This window comes from Pleurodeles waltl, chromosome 1_1, assembly GCF_031143425.1.
Source record: "Pleurodeles waltl isolate 20211129_DDA chromosome 1_1, aPleWal1.hap1.20221129, whole genome shotgun sequence".
NCBI classification, from domain to species: domain Eukaryota; kingdom Metazoa; phylum Chordata; class Amphibia; order Caudata; family Salamandridae; genus Pleurodeles; species Pleurodeles waltl.
In genome coordinates this window covers 572,710,112-572,729,700 of record NC_090436.1, presented here as the reverse complement: position 1 = coordinate 572,729,700, position 19,589 = coordinate 572,710,112, and positions in this window count along the sequence as shown.

The window sequence follows — 19,589 nt, the reverse complement described above, 5'->3', positions numbered from 1 at the left end:
GGCGCTAGGCCTACCCACACAAATGAGGTACCATTTTTATCGAGAGACTTGGGGGAACGCTGGGTGGAAGGAAATTTGTCCCCCTTCTCAGATTCCATAACTTTCTGTCACCGAAATGTGAGGAAAATGTGTTTTTTTAGCCAAATCTTGAGGTTTGCAAAGGATTCTCGGTAACAGAACCTGGTCAGAGCCCAACAAGTCACCCCATCTTGGTTTTCCCTAGGTCTCTAGTTTTCAAAAATGCACAGGTTTGGTAGGTTTCCCTAGGTGCCGGTTGAACTAGAGGCCAAAATCTACAGGTAGGCACTTTGCAAAAAACAGCTCTGTTTTCTGTCAAAAAATGGGATGTGTCCACGTTGTGCTTTGGGGCACTTCCTGTCGCGGGCGCTAGGCCTACCCACACAAGTGAGGTATCATTTTTATCGGGAGACTTGGGGGAACGCTGGGTGGAAGGAAATTTGTGGCTCCTCTCAGATTCCAGAACTTTCTGTCACAGAAATGTGAGGAATGAGGTTTGCAAAGGATTCTGGGTAACAGAACCTGGTCAGAGCCCCACAAGTCACCCCATCTTGGATTCCCCTAGGTCTCTAGTTTTCAAAAATGCTCAGGTTTGGTAGGTTTCCCTAGGGTCCGGCTGAGCTAGAGGCCAAAATCTACAGGTAGGCACTTTGCAAAAAACAGCTCTCTTTTCTTTAAAAAAATGTGATGTGTCCACGTTGTGTTTTGGGGCGTTTCCTGTCACGGGCGCTATGCCTACCCACACAAGTGAGGTATCATTTTTATCGGGAGACTTGGGGGAAGCTAGGTGGAAGGAAATTTGTGGCTCCTCTCAGATTCCAGAACTTTCTGTCACCGAAATGTGAGGAAAATGTGTTTTTATATCCATATTTTGAGGTTTGCAAAGGATTCTGGGTAACAGAACCTGGTCAGAGCCCCACAAGTTACCCCATCTTGGATTCCCCCAGGTCTCTAGTTTTCAAAAATGCACAGGTTTGGTAGATTTCCCTAGGTGCCGGCTGAGCTAGAGGCCAAAATCTACAGGTAGGCACTTTGCAAAAACCACCTCTGTTTTCTTTAAAAAAATGTGATGTGTCTACGTTGTGTTTTGGGGCGTTTCCTCTCACTGGCGGTAGGCCTACCCACACAAGTGAGGTACCATTTTTATCGGGAGACTTGGGTGAACGCTGGATGGAAGGAAATTTGTCCCTCCTCTCAGATTCCAGAACTTTCTGTCACTGAAATGTGAGGAAAATGTGGTTTTTAGCCAAATGTTGAGGTTTGCAAAGGATTCTGGGTAACAGAACCTGGTCAGAGCCCCACAAGTCACCCCATCTTGGATTCCCCTAGTTCTCTAGTTTTCAAAAATGCACAGCTTTGGTAGGTTTCCTTAGATGCCGGCTGAGCTAGAGGCCAAAATCAACAAGTAGGCACTTTGCAAAAAACAGCTCTGTTTTCTGTCAAAAAATGGGATGTGTCCACGTTGTGCTTCGGGGCATTTCCTGTCGCGGGCGCTAGGCCTACACACACAAGTGAGGTATCATTTTTATCGGGAGACTTGGGGGAACGCCGGGTGGAAGGAAATTTGTGGCTCCTCTCAGATTCCAGAACTTTCTCTCACCGAAATGTGGAGAAAACGTGTTTTTTTTAGCCAAATTTTGAGGTTTGCAAAGGATTCTGGGTAATAGAACTTGGTCAGAGCCCCACAAGTCACCCCATCTTGGATTCCCCTATGTCTCTAGATTTAAAAAATGCACAGGTTTGGTAGGTTTCCCTAGGTGCCGGCTGAGGTAGAGGATAAAATCTACAGGTAGGCACTTTGCAAAAAACAGCTCTGTTTTCTGTCAAAAAATGGGATGTGTCCACGTTGTGTTTTGGGGCATATCCTGTCACGGGCGCTAGGCCTACCCACACAAGTGAGGTACCATTTTTATCGGGAGCCTTGGGGGAACGCTGGGTGGAAGGAAATTTGTGGCTCCTCTCAGATTCCAGAACTTTCTGTCACCATAATGTGAGGAAAATTTGTTTTTTTAGCCAAATTCTGAGGTTTGCAAAGGATTCTGGGTAACAGAACCTGGGCGGAGCCCCACAAGTCACCCCATCTTGGATTCCCCTAGGTCTCTAGTTTTCAAAAATGCACAGGTTTGTTAGGTTTCCCTAGGTGCCGGCTGAGCTAGAGGCCAAAATCTACAGGTAGGCACTTTGCAAAAAACAGCTCTGTTTTCTGTGAAAAAATGGGATGTGTTCACGTTGTGTTTTGGGGCATATCCTGTCACGGGCGCTAGGCCTACCCACACAAGTGAGGTACCATTTTTATCGAGAGACTTGGGGGAACGCTGGGTGGAAGGAAATTTGTCCCCCTTCTCAGATTCCATAACTTTCTGTCACCGAAATGTGAGGAAAATGTGTTTTTTTAGCCAAATCTTGAGGTTTGCAAAGGATTCTCGGTAACAGAACCTGGTCAGAGCCCAACAAGTCACCCCATCTTGGTTTTCCCTCGGTCTCTAGTTTTCAAAAATGCACAGGTTTGGTAGGTTTCCCTAGGTGCCGGTTGAGCTAGAGGCCAAAATCTACAGGTAGGCACTTTGCAAAAAACAGCTCTGTTTTCTGTCAAAAAATGGGATGTGTCCACGTTGTGCTTTGGGGCACTTCCTGTCGCGGGCGCTAGGCCTACCCACACAAGTGAGGTATCATTTTTATCGGGAGACTTGGGGGAACGCTGGGTGGAAGGAAATTTGTGGCTCCTCTCAGATTCCAGAACTTTCTGTCACAGAAATGTGAGGAATGAGGTTTGCAAAGGATTCTGGGTAACAGAACCTGGTCAGAGCCCCACAAGTCACCCCATCTTGGATTCCCCTAGGTCTCTAGTTTTCAAAAATGCTCAGGTTTGGTAGGTTTCCCTAGGGTCCGGCTGAGCTAGAGGCCAAAATCTACAGGTAGGCACTTTGCAAAAAACAGCTCTCTTTTCTTTAAAAAAATGTGATGTGTCCACGTTGTGTTTTGGGGCGTTTCCTGTCACGGGCGCTATGCCTACCCACACAAGTGAGGTATCATTTTTATCGGGAGACTTGGGGGAAGCTAGGTGGAAGGAAATTTGTGGCTCCTCTCAGATTCCAGAACTTTCTGTCACCGAAATGTGAGGAAAATGTGTTTTTATATCCATATTTTGAGGTTTGCAAAGGATTCTGGGTAACAGAACCTGGTCAGAGCCCCACAAGTTACCCCATCTTGGATTCCCCCAGGTCTCTAGTTTTCAAAAATGCACAGGTTTGGTAGATTTCCCTAGGTGCCGGCTGAGCTAGAGGCCAAAATCTACAGGTAGGCACTTTGCAAAAACCACCTCTGTTTTCTTTAAAAAAATGTGATGTGTCTACGTTGTGTTTTGGGGCGTTTCCTCTCACTGGCGGTAGGCCTACCCACACAAGTGAGGTACCATTTTTATCGGGAGACTTGGGTGAACGCTGGATGGAAGGAAATTTGTCCCTCCTCTCAGATTCCAGAACTTTCTGTCACTGAAATGTGAGGAAAATGTGGTTTTTAGCCAAATGTTGAGGTTTGCAAAGGATTCTGGGTAACAGAACCTGGTCAGAGCCCCACAAGTCACCCCATCTTGGATTCCCCTAGTTCTCTAGTTTTCAAAAATGCACAGCTTTGGTAGGTTTCCTTAGATGCCGGCTGAGCTAGAGGCCAAAATCAACAAGTAGGCACTTTGCAAAAAACAGCTCTGTTTTCTGTCAAAAAATGGGATGTGTCCACGTTGTGCTTCGGGGCATTTCCTGTCGCGGGCGCTAGGCCTACACACACAAGTGAGGTATCATTTTTATCGGGAGACTTGGGGGAACGCCGGGTGGAAGGAAATTTGTGGCTCCTCTCAGATTCCAGAACTTTCTCTCACCGAAATGTGGAGAAAACGTGTTTTTTTTAGCCAAATTTTGAGGTTTGCAAAGGATTCTGGGTAATAGAACTTGGTCAGAGCCCCACAAGTCACCCCATCTTGGATTCCCCTATGTCTCTAGATTTAAAAAATGCACAGGTTTGGTAGGTTTCCCTAGGTGCCGGCTGAGCTAGAGGATAAAATCTACAGGTAGGCACTTTGCAAAAAACAGCTCTGTTTTCTGTCAAAAAATGGGATGTGTCCACGTTGTGTTTTGGGGCATATCCTGTCACGGGCGCTAGGCCTACCCACACAAGTGAGGTACCATTTTTATCGGGAGACTTGGGGGAACGCTGGGTGGAAGGAAATTTGTGGCTCCTCTCAGATTCCAGAACTTTCTGTCACCATAATGTGAGGAAAATTTGTTTTTTTTAGCCAAATTCTGAGGTTTGCAAAGGATTCTGGGTAACAGAACCTGGTCAGAGCCCCACAAGTCACCCCATCCTGGATTCCCCTAGGTCTCTAGTTTTAAAAAATGCACAGGTTTGTTAGGTTTCCCTAGGTGCCGGATGAGCTAGAGGCCAAAATCTACAGGTAGGCACTTTGCAAAAAACAGCTCTGTTTTCTGTGAAAAAATGGGATGTGTTCACATTGTGTTTTGGGGCATATCCTGTCACGGGCGCTAGGCCTACCCACAAAAGTGAGGTACCATTTTTATCGAGAGACTTGGGGGAACGCTGGGTGGAAGGAAATTTGTCCCTCTTCTCAGATTCCATAACTTTCTGTCACCGAAATGTGAGGAAAATGTGTTTTTTTAGCCAAATCTTGAGGTTTGCAAAGGATTCTCGGTAACAGAACCTGGTCAGAGCCCCACAAGTCACCCCATCTTGGATTCCCCTAGGTCTCTAGATTTAAAAAATACACAGGTTTGGTAGGTTTCCCTAGGTGCCGGTTGAGCTAGAGGCCAAAATCTACAGGTAGGCACTTTGCAAAAAACAGCTCTGTTTTCTGTCAAAAAATGGGATGGGTCCACGTTGTGTTTTGGAGCATATCCTGTTGCGGGCACTAGGCCTACCCACACAAGTGAGGTACCATTTTTATCGGGAGACTTGGGGGAACGCTGGGTGGAAGGAAATTTGTGGCTCCTCTCAGATTGCAGAACTTTCTATCACCAAAACGTGAGGAAAATGTGTTTTTTTAGCAAAAGTTTGAGGTTTGCAAAGGATTCTGGGTAACAGAACCTGGTCAGAGCCCCACTAGTCACCCCATAATGGATTCCCCTAGTACTCTAGTTTTTATAAATGCACAGGTTTGGTAGGTTTCCCTAGGTGCCGGCTGAGCTAGAGGCCAAAATCTACTGGTAGGCACTTTGCAAAAAACAGCTCTGTTTTCTGTCAAAAAATGGGATGTGTCCACGTTGTGTTTTGGGGCATATCCTGTTGCGGGCGCTAGGCCTACCCACACAAGTGAGGTACCATTTTTATCGGGAGACTTGGGGGAACGCTGGATGGAAGGAAATTTGTGGCTCCTCTCAGATTCCAGAACTTTCTGTCACCATAATGTGAGGAAAATGTGTTTTTGTAGCCAAATGTTGAGGTTTGCAAAGGATTATGGGTAACAGAACCTGGTCAGAGCCCAAAAAGTCATCCCGTCTTGGATTCCCCTAGGTCTCTAGATTTAAAAAAATGCACAGGTTTGGTAGGTTTCCCTAGGTGCCGGCGGAGCTAGAGGCCAAAATCTACAGGTAGGCACTTTGCAAAAAACAGCTCTGTTTTCTGTGAAAAAATGGGATGTGTTCACGTTGTGTTTTGGGGCGTTTCCTCTCACTGGCGGTAGGCCTACCCACACAAGTGAGGTACCATTTTTATCGGGAGACTTGGGTGAACGCTGGATGGAAGGAAATTTGTCCCTCCTCTCAGATTCCAGAACTTTCTGTCACTGAAATGTGAGGAACATGTGGTTTTTAGCCAAATGTTGAGGTTTGCAAAGGATTCTGGGTAACAGAACCTGGTCAGAGCCCCACAAGTCACCCCATCTTGGATTCCCCTAGTTCTCTAGTTTTCAAAAATGCACAGCTTTGGTAGGTTTCCTTAGATGCCGGCTGAGCTAGAGGCCAAAATCAACAAGTAGGCACTTTGCAAAAAACAGCTCTGTTTTCTGTCAAAAAATGGGATGTGTCCACGTTGTGCTTCGTGGCATTTCCTGTCGCGGGCGCTAGGCCTACACACACAAGTGAGGTATCATTTTTATCGGGAGACTTGGGGGAACGCCGGGTGGAAGGAAATTTGTGGCTCCTCTCAGATTCCAGAACTTTCTCTCACCGAAATGTGGAGAAAACGTGTTTTTTTTAGCCAAATTTTGAGGTTTGCAAAGGATTCTGGGTAATAGAACTTGGTCAGAGCCCCACAAGTCACCCCATCTTGGATTCCCCTATGTCTCTAGATTTAAAAAATGCACAGGTTTGGTAGGTTTCCCTAGGTGCCGGCTGAGCTAGAGGATAAAATCTACAGGTAGGCACTTTGCAAAAAACAGCTCTGTTTTCTGTCAAAAAATGGGATGTGTCCACGTTGTGTTTTGGGGCATATCCTGTCACGGGCGCTAGGCCTACCCACACAAGTGAGGTACCATTTTTATCGGGAGCCTTGGGGGAACGCTGGGTGGAAGGAAATTTGTGGCTCCTCTCAGATTCCAGAACTTTCTGTCACCATAATGTGAGGAAAATTTGTTTTTTTAGCCAAATTCTGAGGTTTGCAAAGGATTCTGGGTAACAGAACCTGGTCAGAGCCCCACAAGTCACCCCATCTTGGATTCCCCTAGGTCTCTAGTTTTCAAAAATGCACAGCTTTGGTAGGTTTCCTTAGATGCCGGTTGAGCTAGAGGCCAAAATCAACAAGTAGGCACTTTGCAAAAAACAGCTCTGTTTTCTGTCAAAAAATGGGATGTGTCCACGTTGTGCTTCGGGGCATTTCCTGTCGCGGGCGCTAGGCCTACACACACAAGTGAGGTATCATTTTTATCGGGAGACTTGGGGGAACGCCGGGTGGAAGGAAATTTGTGGCTCCTCTCAGATTCCAGAACTTTCTCTCACCGAAATGTGGAGAAAACGTGTTTTTTTTAGCCAAATTTTGAGGTTTGCAAAGGATTCTGGGTAATAGAACTTGGTCAGAGCCCCACAAGTCACCCCATCTTGGATTCCCCTATGTCTCTAGATTTAAAAAATGCACAGGTTTGGTAGGTTTCCCTAGGTGCCGGCTGAGCTAGAGGATAAAATCTACAGGTAGGCACTTTGCAAAAAACAGCTCTGTTTTCTGTCAAAAAATGGGATGTGTCCACGTTGTGTTTTGGGGCATATCCTGTCACGGGCGCTAGGCCTACCCACACAAGTGAGGTACCATTTTTATCGGGAGCCTTGGGGGAACGCTGGGTGGAAGGAAATTTGTGGCTCCTCTCAGATTCCAGAACTTTCTGTCACCATAATGTGAGGAAAATTTGTTTTTTTAGCCAAATTCTGAGGTTTGCAAAGGATTCTGGGTAACAGAACCTGGGCGGAGCCCCACAAGTCACCCCATCTTGGATTCCCCTAGGTCTCTAGTTTTCAAAAATGCACAGGTTTATTAGTTTTCCCTAGGTGCCGGCTGAGCTAGAGGCCAAAATCTACAGGTAGGCACTTTGCAAAAAACAGCTCTGTTTTCTGTGAAAAAATGGGATGTGTTCACGTTGTGTTTTGGGGCATATCCTGTCACGGGCGCTAGGCCTACCCACACAAATGAGGTACCATTTTTATCGAGAGACTTGGGGGAACGCTGGGTGGAAGGAAATTTGTCCCCCTTCTCAGATTCCATAACTTTCTGTCACCGAAATGTGAGGAAAATGTGTTTTTTTAGCCAAATCTTGAGGTTTGCAAAGGATTCTCGGTAACAGAACCTGGTCAGAGCCCAACAAGTCACCCCATCTTGGTTTTCCCTAGGTCTCTAGTTTTCAAAAATGCACAGGTTTGGTAGGTTTCCCTAGGTGCCGGTTGAACTAGAGGCCAAAATCTACAGGTAGGCACTTTGCAAAAAACAGCTCTGTTTTCTGTCAAAAAATGGGATGTGTCCACGTTGTGCTTTGGGGCACTTCCTGTCGCGGGCGCTAGGCCTACCCACACAAGTGAGGTATCATTTTTATCGGGAGACTTGGGGGAACGCTGGGTGGAAGGAAATTTGTGGCTCCTCTCAGATTCCAGAACTTTCTGTCACAGAAATGTGAGGAATGAGGTTTGCAAAGGATTCTGGGTAACAGAACCTGGTCAGAGCCCCACAAGTCACCCCATCTTGGATTCCCCTAGGTCTCTAGTTTTCAAAAATGCTCAGGTTTGGTAGGTTTCCCTACGGTCCGGCTGAGCTAGAGGCCAAAATCTACAGGTAGGCACTTTGCAAAAAACAGCTCTCTTTTCTTTAAAAAAATGTGATGTGTCCACGTTGTGTTTTGGGGCGTTTCCTGTCACGGGCGCTATGCCTACCCACACAAGTGAGGTATCATTTTTATCAGGAGACTTGGGGGAAGCTAGGTGGAAGGAAATTTGTGGCTCCTCTCAGATTCCAGAACTTTCTGTCACCGAAATGTGAGGAAAATGTGTTTTTATATCCATATTTTGAGGTTTGCAAAGGATTCTGGGTAACAGAACCTGGTCAGAGCCCCACAAGTTACCCCATCTTGGATTCCCCCAGGTCTCTAGTTTTCAAAAATGCACAGGTTTGGTAGATTTCCCTAGGTGCCGGCTGAGCTAGAGGCCAAAATCTACAGGTAGGCCCTTTGCAAAAACCACCTCTGTTTTCTTTAAAAAAATGTGATGTGTCTACGTTGTGTTTTGGGGCGTTTCCTCTCACTGGCGGTAGGCCTACCCACACAAGTGAGGTACCATTTTTATCGGGAGACTTGGGTGAACGCTGGATGGAAGGAAATTTGTCCCTCCTCTCAGATTCCAGAACTTTCTGTCACTGAAATGTGAGGAAAATGTGGTTTTTAGCCAAATGTTGAGGTTTGCAAAGGATTCTGGGTAACAGAACCTGGTCAGAGCCCCACAAGTCACCCCATCTTGGATTCCCCTAGTTCTCTAGTTTTCAAAAATGCACAGCTTTGGTAGGTTTCCTTAGATGCCGGCTGAGCTAGAGGCCAAAATCAACAAGTAGGCACTTTGCAAAAAACAGCTCTGTTTTCTGTCAAAAAATGGGATGTGTCCACGTTGTGCTTCGGGGCATTTCCTGTCGCGGGCGCTAGGCCTACACACACAAGTGAGGTATCATTTTTATCGGGAGACTTGGGGGAACGCCGGGTGGAAGGAAATTTGTGGCTCCTCTCAGATTCCAGAACTTTCTCTCACCGAAATGTGGAGAAAACGTGTTTTTTTTAGCCAAATTTTGAGGTTTGCAAAGGATTCTGGGTATGAGAACTTGGTCAGAGCCCCACAAGTCACCCCATCTTGGATTCCCCTATGTCTCTAGATTTAAAAAATGCACAGGTTTGGTAGGTTTCCCTAGGTGCCGGCTGAGCTAGAGGATAAAATCTACAGGTAGGCACTTTGCAAAAAACAGCTCTGTTTTCTGTCAAAAAATGGGATGTGTCCACGTTGTGTTTTGGGGCATATCCTGTCACGGGCGCTAGGCCTACCCACACAAGTGAGGTACCATTTTTATCGGGAGCCTTGGGGGAACGCTGGGTGGAAGGAAATTTGTGGCTCCTCTCAGATTCCAGAACTTTCTGTCACCATAATGTGAGGAAAATTTGTTTTTTTAGCCAAATTCTGAGGTTTGCAAAGGATTCTGGGTAACAGAACCTGGGCGGAGCCCCACAAGTCACCCCATCTTGGATTCCCCTAGGTCTCTAGTTTTCAAAAATGCACAGGTTTGTTAGGTTTCCCTAGGTGCCGGCTGAGCTAGAGGCCAAAATCTACAGGTAGGCACTTTGCAAAAAACAGCTCTGTTTTCTGTGAAAAAATGGGATGTGTTCACGTTGTGTTTTGGGGCATATCCTGTCACGGGCGCTAGGCCTACCCACACAAGTGAGGTACCATTTTTATCGAGAGACTTGGGGGAACGCTGGGTGGAAGGAAATTTGTCCCCCTTCTCAGATTCCATAACTTTCTGTCACCGAAATGTGAGGAAAATGTGTTTTTTTAGCCAAATCTTGAGGTTTGCAAAGGATTCTCGGTAACAGAACCTGGTCAGAGCCCAACAAGTCACCCCATCTTGGTTTTCCCTAGGTCTCTAGTTTTCAAAAATGCACAGGTTTGGTAGGTTTCCCTAGGTGCCGGTTGAGCTAGAGGCCAAAATCTACAGGTAGGCACTTTGCAAAAAACAGCTCTGTTTTCTGTCAAAAAATGGGATGTGTCCACGTTGTGCATTGGGGCACTTCCTGTCGCGGGCACTAGGCCTACCCACACAAGTGAGGTATCATTTTTATCGGGAGACTTGGGGGAACGCTGGGTGGAAGGAAATTTGTGGCTCCTCTCAGATTCCAGAACTTTCTGTCACAGAAATGTGAGGAATGAGGTTTGCAAGGGATTCTGGGTAACAGAACCTGGTCAGAGCCCCACAAGTCACCCCATCTTGGATTCCCCTAGGTCTCTAGTTTTCAAAAATGCTCAGGTTTGGTAGGTTTCCCAAGGGTCCGGCTGAGCTAGAGGCCAAAATCTACAGGTAGGCACTTTGCAAAAAACAGCTCTCTTTTCTTTAAAAAAATGTGATGTGTCCACGTTGTGTTTTGGGGCGTTTCCTGTCACGGGCGCTATGCCTACCCACACAAGTGAGGTATCATTTTTATCGGGAGACTTGGGGGAAGCTAGGTGGAAGGAAATTTGTGGCTCCTCTCAGATTCCAGAACTTTCTGTCACCGAAATGTGAGGAAAATGTGTTTTTATATCCATATTTTGAGGTTTGCAAAGGATTCTGGGTAACAGAACCTGGTCAGAGCCCCACAAGTTACCCCATCCTGGATTCCCCCAGGTCTCTAGTTTTCAAAAATGCACAGGTTTGGTAGATTTCCCTAGGTGCCGGCTGAGCTAGAGGCCAAAATCTACAGGTAGGCACTTTGCAAAAACCACCTCTGTTTTCTTTAAAAAAATGTGATGTGTCTACGTTGTGTTTTGGGGCGTTTCCTCTCACTGGCGGTAGGCCTACCCACACAAGTGAGGTACCATTTTTATCGGGAGACTTGGGTGAACGCTGGATGGAAGGAAATTTGTCCCTCCTCTCAGATTCCAGAACTTTCTGTCACTGAAATGTGAGGAAAATGTGGTTTTTAGCCAAATGTTGAGGTTTGCAAAGGATTCTGGGTAACAGAACCTGGTCAGAGCCCCACAAGTCACCCCATCTTGGATTCCCCTAGTTCTCTAGTTTTCAAAAATGCACAGCTTTGGTAGGTTTCCTTAGATGCCGGCTGAGCTAGAGGCCAAAATCAACAAGTAGGCACTTTGCAAAAAACAGCTCTGTTTTCTGTCAAAAAATGGGATGTGTCCACGTTGTGCTTCGGGGCATTTCCTGTCGCGGGCGCTAGGCCTACACACACAAGTGAGGTATCATTTTTATCGGGAGACTTGGGGGAACGCCGGGTGGAAGGAAATTCGTGGCTCCTCTCAGATTCCAGAACTTTCTCTCACCGAAATGTGGAGAAAACGTGTTTTTTTTAGCCAAATTTTGAGGTTTGCAAAGGATTCTGGGTAATAGAACTTGGTCAGAGCCCCACAAGTCACCCCATCTTGGATTCCCCTATGTCTCTAGATTTAAAAAATGCACAGGTTTGGTAGGTTTCCCTAGGTGCCGGCTGAGCTAGAGGATAAAATCTACAGGTAGGCACTTTGCAAAAAACAGCTCTGTTTTCTGTCAAAAAATGGGATGTGTCCACGTTGTGTTTTGGGGCATATCCTGTCACGGGCGCTAGGCCTACCCACACAAGTGAGGTACCATTTTTATCGGGAGACTTGGGGGAACGCTGGGTGGAAGGAAATTTGTGGCTCCTCTCAGATTCCAGAACTTTCTGTCACCATAATGTGAGGAAAATTTGTTTTTTTTAGCCAAATTCTGAGGTTTGCAAAGGATTCTGGGTAACAGAACCTGGTCAGAGCCCCACAAGTCACCCCATCCTGGATTCCCCTAGGTCTCTAGTTTTAAAAAATGCACAGGTTTGTTAGGTTTCCCTAGGTGCCGGATGAGCTAGAGGCCAAAATCTACAGGTAGGCACTTTGCAAAAAACAGCTCTGTTTTCTGTGAAAAAATGGGATGTGTTCACATTGTGTTTTGGGGCATATCCTGTCACGGGCGCTAGGCCTACCCACAAAAGTGAGGTACCATTTTTATCGAGAGACTTGGGGGAACGCTGGGTGGAAGGAAATTTGTCCCTCTTCTCAGATTCCATAACTTTCTGTCACCGAAATGTGAGGAAAATGTGTTTTTTTAGCCAAATCTTGAGGTTTGCAAAGGATTCTCGGTAACAGAACCTGGTCAGAGCCCCACAAGTCACCCCATCTTGGATTCCCCTAGGTCTCTAGATTTAAAAAATACACAGGTTTGGTAGGTTTCCCTAGGTGCCGGTTGAGCTAGAGGCCAAAATCTACAGGTAGGCACTTTGCAAAAAACAGCTCTGTTTTCTGTCAAAAAATGGGATGGGTCCACGTTGTGTTTTGGAGCATATCCTGTTGCGGGCACTAGGCCTACCCACACAAGTGAGGTACCATTTTTATCGGGAGACTTGGGGGAACGCTGGGTGGAAGGAAATTTGTGGCTCCTCTCAGATTGCAGAACTTTCTATCACCAAAACGTGAGGAAAATGTGTTTTTTTAGCAAAAGTTTGAGGTTTGCAAAGGATTCTGGGTAACAGAACCTGGTCAGAGCCCCACTAGTCACCCCATAATGGATTCCCCTAGTACTCTAGTTTTTATAAATGCACAGGTTTGGTAGGTTTCCCTAGGTGCCGGCTGAGCTAGAGGCCAAAATCTACTGGTAGGCACTTTGCAAAAAACAGCTCTGTTTTCTGTCAAAAATGGGATGTGTCCACGTTGTGTTTTGGGGCATATCCTGTCGCGGGCGCTAGGCCTACCCACACAAGTGAGGTACCATTTTTATCGGGAGACTTGGGGGAACGCTGGTTGGAAGGAAATTTGTCCCTCCTCTCAGATTCCAGAACTTTCTGTCACTGAAATGTGAGGAAAATGTGGTTTTTAGCCAAATGTTGAGGTTTGCAAAGGATTCTGGGTAACAGAACCTGGTCAGATCCCCACAAGTCACCCCATCTTGGATTCCCCTAGGTCTCTAGTTTTCAAAAATGCACAGGTTTGGTAGGTTTCCCTAGGTGCCGGCTGAGCTAGAGGCCAAAATCTACAGGTAGGCACTTTGCAAAAAACAGCTCTGTTTTCTGTCAAAAAATGGGATGGGTCCACGTTGTGTTTTGGAGCATATCCTGTTGCGGGCACTAGGCCTACCCACACAAGTGAGGTACCATTTTTATCGGGAGACTTGGGGGAACGCTGGGTGGAAGGAAATTTGTGGCTCCTCTCAGATTGCAGAACTTTCTATCACCAAAACGTGAGGAAAATGTGTTTTTTTAGCAAAAGTTTGAGGTTTGCAAAGGATTCTGGGTAATAGAACTTGGTCAGAGCCCCACAAGTCACCCCATCTTGGATTCCCCTATGTCTCTAGATTTAAAAAATGCACAGGTTTGGTAGGTTTCCCTAGGTGCCGGCTGAGCTAGAGGATAAAATCTACTGGTAGGCACTTTGCAAAAAACAGCTCTGTTTTCTGTCAAAAAATGGGATGTGTCCACGTTGTGTTTTGGGGCATATCCTGTCACGGGCGCTAGGCCTACCCACACAAGTGAGGTACCATTTTTATCGGGAGCCTTGGGGGAACGCTTGGTGGAAGGAAATATGTGGCTCCTCTCAGATTACAGAACTTTCTGTCACCATAATGTGAGGAAAATTTGTTTTTTTTAGCCAAATTCTGAGGTTTGCAAAGGATTCTGGGTAACAGAACCTGGTCAGAGCCCCACAAGTCACCCCATCTTGGATTCCCCTAGGTCTCTAGTTTTCAAAAATGCTCAGGTTTGGTAGGTTTTCCTAGGGTCCGGCTGAGCTAGAGGCCAAAATCTACAGGTAGGCACTTTGCAAAAAACAGCTCTCTTTTCTTTAAAAAATGTGATGTGTCCACGTTGTGTTTTGGGGCGTTTCCTGTCACTGGCGGTAGGCCTACCCACACAAGTGAGGTATCATTTTTATCGGGAGACTTGGGGGAAGCTAGGTGGAAGGAAATTTGTGGCTCCTCTCAGATTCCAGAACTTTCTGTCACCGAAATGTGAGGAAAATGTGTTTTTTATATCCATATTTTGAGGTTTGCAAAGGATTCTGGGTAACAGAACCTGGTCAGAGCCCCCACAAGTTACCCCATCTTGGATTCCCCCAGGTCTCTAGTTTTCAAAATGCACAGGTTTGGTAGATTTCCCTAGGTGCCGGCTGAGCTAGAGGCCAAATCTACAGGTAGGCACTTTGCAAAAACCACCTCTGTTTTCTTTAAAAAAATGTGATGTGTCTACGTTGTGTTTTGGGGCGTTTCCTCTCACTGGCGGTAGGCCTACCCACACAAGTGAGGTACCATTTTTATCGGGAGACTTGGGTGAACGCTGGATGGAAGGAAATTTGTCCCTCCTCTCAGATTCCAGAACTTTCTGTCACTGAAATGTGAGGAAAATGTGGTTTTTAGCCAAATGTTGAGGGTTTGCAAAGGATTCTGGGTAACAGAACCTGGTCAGAGCCCCACAAGTCACCCCATCTTGGATTCCCCTAGTTCTCTAGTTTTCAAAAATGCACAGCTTTGGTAGGTTTCCTAGATGCCGGCTGAGCTAGAGGCCAAAATCAACAAGTAGGCACTTTGCAAAAAACAGCTCTGTTTTCTGTCAAAAAATGGGATGTGTCCACGTTGTGCTTCGGGGCATTTCCTGTCGCGGGCGCTAGGCCTACACACACAAGTGAGGTATCATTTTTATCGGGAGACTTGGGGGAACGCCGGGTGGAAGGAAATTTGTGGCTCCTCTCAGATTCCAGAACTTTCTCTCACCGAAATGTGGAGAAAACGTGTTTTTTTTAGCCAAATTTTGAGGTTTGCAAAGGATTCTGGGTAATAGAACTTGGTCAGAGCCCCACAAGTCACCCCATCTTGGATTCCCCTATGTCTCTAGATTTAAAAAATGCACAGGTTTGGTAGGTTTCCCTAGGTGCCGGCTGAGCTAGAGGATAAAATCTACAGGTAGGCACTTTGCAAAAAACAGCTCTGTTTTCTGTCAAAAAATGGGATGTGTCCACGTTGTGTTTTGGGGCATATCCTGTCACGGGCGCTAGGCCTACCCACACAAGTGAGGTACCATTTTTATCGGGAGCCTTGGGGGAACGCTGGGTGGAAGGAAATTTGTGGCTCCTCTCAGATTCCAGAACTTTCTGTCACCATAATGTGAGGAAAATTTGTTTTTTTAGCCAAATTCTGAGGTTTGCAAAGGATTCTGGGTAACAGAACCTGGGCGGAGCCCCACAAGTCACCCCATCTTGGATTCCCCTAGGTCTCTAGTTTTCAAAAATGCACAGGTTTGTTAGGTTTCCCTAGGTGCCGGCTGAGCTAGAGGCCAAAATCTACAGGTAGGCACTTTGCAAAAAACAGCTCTGTTTTCTGTGAAAAAATGGGATGTGTTCACGTTGTGTTTTGGGGCATATCCTGTCACGGGCGCTAGGCCTACCCACACAAGTGAGGTACCATTTTTATCGAGAGACTTGGGGGAACGCTGGGTGGAAGGAAATTTGTCCCCCTTCTCAGATTCCATAACTTTCTGTCACCGAAATGTGAGGAAAATGTGTTTTTTTTAGCCAAATCTTGAGGTTTGCAAAGGATTCTCGGTAACAGAACCTGGTCAGAGCCCAACAAGTCACCCCATCTTGGTTTTCCCTAGGTCTCTAGTTTTAAAAAATGCACAGGTTTGGTAGGTTTCCCTAGGTGCCGGTTGAGCTAGAGGCCAAAATCTACAGGTAGGCACTTTGCAAAAAACAGCTCTGTTTTCTGTCAAAAAATGGGATGTGTCCACGTTGTGCTTTGGGGCACTTCCTGTCGCGGGCGCTAGGCCTACCCACACAAGTGAGGTATCATTTTTATCTGGAGACTTGGGGGAACGCTGGGTGGAAGGAAATTTGTGGCTCCTCTCAGATTCCAGAACTTTCTGTCACAGAAATGTGAGGAATGAGGTTTGCAAAGGATTCTGGGTAACAGAACCTGGTCAGAGCCCCACAAGTCACCCCATCTTGGATTCCCCTAGGTCTCTAGTTTTCAAAAATGCTCAGGTTTGGTAGGTTTCCCTAGGGTCCGGCTGAGCTAGAGGCCAAAATCTACAGGTAGGCACTTTGCAAAAAACAGCTCTCTTTTCTTTAAAAAAATGTGATGTGTCCACGTTGTGTTTTGGGGCGTTTCCTGTCACGGGCGCTATGCCTACCCACACAAGTGAGGTATCATTTTTATCGGGAGACTTGGGGGAAGCTAGGTGGAAGGAAATTTGTGGCTCCTCTCAGATTCCAGAACTTTCTGTCACCGAAATGTGAGGAAAATGTGTTTTTATATCCATATTTTGAGGTTTGCAAAGGATTCTGGGTAACAGAACCTGGTCAGAGCCCCACAAGTTACCCCATCTTGGATTCCCCCAGGTCTCTAGTTTTCAAAAATGCACAGGTTTGGTAGATTTCCCTAGGTGCCGGCTGAGCTAGAGGCCAAAATCTACAGGTAGGCACTTTGCAAAAACCACCTCTGTTTTCTTTAAAAAAATGTGATGTGTCTACGTTGTGTTTTGGGGCGTTTCCTCTCACTGGCGGTAGGCCTACCCACACAAGTGAGGTACCATTTTTATCGGGAGACTTGGGTGAACGCTGGATGGAAGGAAATTTGTCCCTCCTCTCAGATTCCAGAACTTTCTGTCACTGAAATGTGAGGAAAATGTGGTTTTTAGCCAAATGTTGAGGTTTGCAAAGGATTCTGGGTAACAGAACCTGGTCAGAGCCCCACAAGTCACCCCATCTTGGATTCCCCTAGTTCTCTAGTTTTCAAAAATGCACAGCTTTGGTAGGTTTCCTTAGATGCCGGCTGAGCTAGAGGCCAAAATCAACAAGTAGGCACTTTGCAAAAAACAGCTCTGTTTTCTGTCAAAAAATGGGATGTGTCCACGTTGTGCTTCGGGGCATTTCCTGTCGCGGGCGCTAGGCCTACACACACAAGTGAGGTATCATTTTTATCGGGAGACTTGGGGGAACGCCGGGTGGAAGGAAATTTGTGGCTCCTCTCAGATTCCAGAACTTTCTCTCACCGAAATGTGGAGAAAACGTGTTTTTTTTAGCCAAATTTTGAGGTTTGCAAAGGATTCTGGGTAATAGAACTTGGTCAGAGCCCCACAAGTCACCCCATCTTGGATTCCCCTATGTCTCTAGATTTAAAAAATGCACAGGTTTGGTAGGTTTCCCTAGGTGCCGGCTGAGCTAGAGGATAAAATCTACAGGTAGGCACTTTGCAAAAAACAGCTCTGTTTTCTGTCAAAAAATGGGATGTGTCCACGTTGTGTTTTGGGGCATATCCTGTCACGGGCGCTAGGCTTACCCACACAAGTGAGGTACCATTTTTATCGGGAGACTTGGGGGAACGCTGGGTGGAAGGAAATTTGTGGCTCCTCTCAGATTCCAGAACTTTCTGTCACCATAATGTGAGGAAAATTTGTTTTTTTAGCCAAATTCTGAGGTTTGCAAAGGATTCTGGGTAACAGAACCTGGTCAGAGCCCCACAAGTCACCCCATCCTGGATTCCCCTAGGTCTCTAGTTTTAAAAAATGCACAGGTTTGTTAGGTTTCCCTAGGTGCCGGATGAGCTAGAGGCCAAAATCTACAGGTAGGCACTTTGCAAAAAACAGCTCTGTTTTCTGTGAAAAAATGGGATGTGTTCACATTGTGTTTTGGGGCATATCCTGTCACGGGCGCTAGGCCTACCCACAAAAGTGAGGTACCATTTTTATCGAGAGACTTGGGGGAACGCTGGGTGGAAGGAAATTTGTCCCTCTTCTCAGATTCCATAACTTTCTGTCACCGAAATGTGAGGAAAATGTGTTTTTTTAGCCAAATCTTGAGGTTTGCAAAGGATTCTCGGTAACAGAACCTGGTCAGAGCCCCACAAGTCACCCCATCTTGGATTCCCCTAGGTCTCTAGATTTAAAAAATACACAGGTTTGGTAGGTTTCCCTAGGTGCCGGTTGAGCTAGAGGCCAAAATCTACAGGTAGGCACTTTGCAAAAAACAGCTCTGTTTTCTGTCAAAAAATGGGATGTGTCCACGTTGTGTTTTGGAGCATATCCTGTCGCGGGCACTACGCCTACCCACACAAGTGAGGTACCATTTTTATCGGGAGACTTGGGGGAACGCTGGGTGGAAGGAAATTTGTGGCTCCTCTCAGATTGCAGAACTTTCTATCACCAAAACGTGAGGAAAATGTGTTTTTTTTGCAAAAGTTTGAGGTTTGCAAAGGATTCTGGGTAACAGAACCTGGTCAGAGCCCCACTAGTCACCCCATAATGGATTCCCCTAGTACTCTAGTTTTTATAAATGCACAGGTTTGGTAGGTTTCCCTAGGTGCCGGCTGAGCTAGAGGCCAAAATCTACTGGTAGGCACTTTGCAAAAAACAGCTCTGTTTTCTGTCAAAAAATGGGATGTGTCCACGTTGTGTTTTGGGGCATATCCTGTCGCGGGCGCTAGGCCTACCCACACAAGTGAGGTACCATTTTTATCGGGAGACTTGGGGGAACGCTGGATGGAAGGAAATTTGTGGCTCCTCTCAGATTCCAGAACTTTCTGTCACCATAATGTGAGGAAAATGTGTTTTTGTAGCCAAATTTTGAGGTTTGCAAAGGATTATGGGTAACAGAACCTGGTCAGAGCCCAAAAAGTCATCCCATCTTGGATGCCCCTAGGTCTCTAGATTTAAAAAAATGCACAGGTTTGGTAGGTTTCCCTAGGTGCCGGCGGAGCTAGAGGCCAAAATCTACAGGTAGGCACTTTGCAAAAAACAGCTCTGTTTTCTGTGAAAAAATGGGATGGGTTCACGTTGTGTTTTGGGGCATATCCTATCGCGGGTGCTAGGCCTACCCACACAAGTGAGGTACCATTTTTATCGGGAGACTTGGGGGAACGCTGGTTGGAAGGAAATTTGTCCCTCCTCTCAGATTCCAGAACTTTCTGTCACTGAAATGTGAGGAAAATGTGGTTTTTAGCCAAATGTTGAGGTTTGCAAAGGATTCTGGGTAACAGAACCTGGTCAGAGCCCCACAAGTCACCCCATCTTGGATTCCCCTAGGTCTCTAGTTTTCAAAAATGCACAGCTTTGGTAGGTTTCCTTAGATGCCGGTTGAGCTAGAGGCCAAAATCAACAAGTAGGCACTATGCAAAAAACAGCTCTGTTTTCTGTCAAAAAATGGGATGTGTCCACGTTGTGCTTCGGGGCATTTCCTGTCGCGGGCGCTAGGCCTACACACACAAGTGAGGTATCATTTTTATCGGGAGACTTGGGGGAACGCCGGGTGGAAGGAAATTTGTGGCTCCTCTCAGATTCCAGAACTTTCTCTCACCGAAATGTGGAGAAAACGTCTTTTTTTTAGCCAAATTTTGAGGTTTGCAAAGGATTCTGGGTA